Raw genomic sequence first — 3,562 nt, forward strand, 5'->3', positions numbered from 1 at the left:
TGTCTCGTGAGGCCCAGCACGCATTCAAAGGCCCTGCTGATACGACTTTCCCTTCAGGTCATGCTGGGAGCACTGGTGTATAGAGGCTGATACCAGCACCAAGGTGTCTTAGGTTATTTCATACCCAGATTTGAAGAATGCTCAAATCTGGATTTCAGCAGTTTTGTATCAGCATACCCTCACCCTGCCAGCCTGGGGTTTAGTTTACTGCTACACAAACCAGCAAGCACTTAATTCCTCTTCCTCTTGCTGAGTTAATTCTGGTACCGCAAGAACAGCTGGGACCAAACCAAGGAAGCTTCCAATAAATACATTTCAATGTTTTCCAAAGATAGCATACTTTTATTTCACCAAGAAAGGCTACGGCAATCACTTGCTAACTCTCTCAGACTTCCTACCTAATTGTCACCCTGCCCCATGCCCCAGTTTCCCAGACATTAAACTGGGGATAACAAAATCTCACCACCTCAGAGTGCTGTTCTGAAATGCTCCCCTCCAATTAGAGGCTTCGCAGCTGCACACTTTGTTATCAGTGGACCAAGACAGACAAGTACCAGTTGAAAGCTACAAGTACAGAGCTTGAATTCAATCATCCAGTATGTTCCTGCTTACCTGAAAAAGAATCAGCTCCCTATGTTGCTACAGCTTTAATGCAGAGTTCAAACTGCAAGAAAACGCAGCTTTGAACCCAGACTTTGGCAACAAAAATCCTTTAGTTTCACTATTACAGGGAGCTTGCAACTATTTTAATTTTACAGTCATATATTAAAAACTTTCAGGAGCATGCAGCTGGAACACTGAAATATCAACAACCTCTTTCCTAAAAAGTTGAGTAAATCTCAAAAGAGCAGTCTAACAATCACAAAAGCCTGGCAATTCTCTCTAGTAGCTCTTAAACTTTGTGCTGAACACATATCGCCAGATCGGAGCGAGGTCTGGAGAGCAGAAGGGCCATGAGAGAGAGATGACAGCGTATCTGATCTGACACTGGAACGGGCAAAGGCTAATCACGAACAGGAAGCCTCTGACAGTTGCAGCTCTGAACACTGTCAGCATTGTACCTCACTTTATGAGAACAGGAGGCATTCTCTGCTCTAATTAAACCCAGATTTGGCCTCTAACAGGTTAGGACCCAACACCTATGCAGTTAAATGTTGAAGTAAGCATTAAGGGTCCAGTTCTACCCATGCTGACCCTGCTACACAAGTTTTTAAGTCATTTTCCAAGCACGTTTGGAAATAGCCACAGCCATTGTACTCGCCTCCAGCTGTAGAGGGAGGATGACCACCCTCAGAACATCTCTGCACATAATTCGCTCCACTTGGGCAAACCAGGAAATCAGTCGTGCCAGTCAGGCTTGAAGGCATAACAAGACAGCACAAGTCCCAGTGCAGTTCGGCCCTGACAGCCACTCTCCCCCGAAAACCTGCTCTTCAAAATGTGCTTCGAACTCCTCGCTTTGAAAGAAAGTAAAATTCCTGAGGACTAAGTCTTCACTGACACGCGTCCTATTTCTCTGGCAAGTCATGGTCTCTTCCCCACGCAGACACAACTTGCACCTTTTTGGAAATTTTTGGACACTAATATTTCATACTGTGGTGCAGCTTCTCCTTGACTGTGTATTTTGTTATAATTTCTTTCACCAAAAGACAAAACCATCTTTTTCCGTTTTACAAGAATCTATTACAGGAAGAGGCATTTGTAGGAGATAAGGAATAGAATCAGTTTTCAACTTTACCAGCTAATAGGAGATGTGTTTCTCTTTTTCCACATTCCTTCTGGTTGGACAGCACTTTATCTCTCCTCATACATCCTCACGTCCAAGTTTTTCCTTGCACAAACTGGTGTTTAGCCAGGCAAGAGTCAGAGTTCTCCTCCTTTCAGATAACTCATTAACCATTATTAAATAACAAAAGCAGCGAGGAACAGAACTAGGAAAAAGGTCAAAAGAAAAAACGAAGTTTCCAGGCTTGCTCCTCTTTGGTGCAGTTTCTGGGACCACGGGAACTGCTCACACAGAAAGAACCAGCTTGTCCAGCAGCACCTCTTCGCTCACAGGTACCCAGTGAGCTGACGCAATGACTGCTGTTGAGAACTTGCACCTCAAAGCGCTGCTGTTTTGCCAGCTACTGAGATAGTTTGCTATACCTACGCAAGTACTTTTCAATTACTTCTCGCACAAATTAATGAAGTTGCCCGAGGGATCTCTCTGGGTTACGCTTCAAGCAATACAAAGCAGCACCAGAGTCAGGGGCCCAAGCTTTAGAAAGATGAAGGAACTACCCCTGTCAGGACAGAATTAACTCCTCCAGAGAAATACTTTAACTCATGGCTTTTTATTTTCCATTTTTAAGCTTTAAGATATGTTGTTCTTCCACCAATCACGAGACTGACAGTTCTGGGGGCTGAAGCCTCCCAGAAACCCCAACGCATGCAGTAGAGGTGCAACCTCATGGCTCCGCAAACGCGTTACAAACCCAAACTGGAAAACCACATTGCAAGCCTAGCTGACACATGGAGGTGCCTCCTCCTTCCAGGCTGAGGCTTGGCCCACCAGTGCCTTGTCCTCTAAGATAAACCTAACACCGTCACGTGCGCATCCTTCGGACTCCTGCCTTTCTTCCAGGGTAAGTATCTGGCAAGCAGGGTTTCCAGGCTGAGCAGCAGAGAGCAAGAGATACTAGAAACCACGTAACTTCTATAACAAAATCAAGGATGAAAATATATTTTATTGTTTCCAACTCAGTGTGCACACGTACATCCTGGTAATCCCAAGCAGAATCTGGGCCCAAACCTTCCTATCATTTCACAGAGGCAACAGCCAATAAAACCTCCTTAAAGTCAGAAAAATTGGGTTTATGAGCATTAAGACAAAACGCCACTTCCAACTTTCAACACCACTGCCTGTTCTCTCAAGAGTCTATTTCCAGGCTACGTAGTGAAAACTAATGGCACGCAAGACAAAGAAATTAATTCTTCTATTAGGGGATAAAACAAGAATTCTTCAACACAAGAGACTGGAAAAGCAACACCCAGCCTCGGAAAGCCCAGTGATGGGAAAACCAGCCATGCCCGGCACTCTGCAGGCACGACTGCTGTCAGCTTCGCAAGCGCTGCTGCGATTTCACCCAGCCCTGGTACTCCGAAACACATTTATTTTGACTCATTTCCTACTCCCCCCTGTAATTCGGAGGAATGTTTCCAGTGCATGCTCAGGCGCTCACAGGACCTGTCAGTTTTACTGATGCAAGCTGTTTACCTGCGCGCAGCTCTCCTAACACCTGTAGGCGTGTCGCAAATTACCTGTAATCCCGGCAGCCTTGATTTCGCTCGGTGTTGGAGCTGGTCGAGCGCTTCACATAACGTGTTCGCAAACAGCTGTTAGGGGAATATTAATTAAAAAGGAGCGTTTGTTAGGAGTTAAATGGATAATTAACAGCGACAAGAGTACTGCCAATTGAATCGGTGGCGGGGATCAAGCGTTCCCCATCACGCTGAAGCTCGGGAAGCGAAACCGAGCGCTCCCAGGCCCAGCGGGGGTGAAGCCCGCCCGGCACCCAGC

This window comes from Buceros rhinoceros, unplaced genomic scaffold (genome assembly GCF_000710305.1).
Source record: "Buceros rhinoceros silvestris isolate BGI_N320 unplaced genomic scaffold, ASM71030v1 scaffold11507, whole genome shotgun sequence".
Classification (NCBI taxonomy): domain Eukaryota; kingdom Metazoa; phylum Chordata; class Aves; order Bucerotiformes; family Bucerotidae; genus Buceros; species Buceros rhinoceros.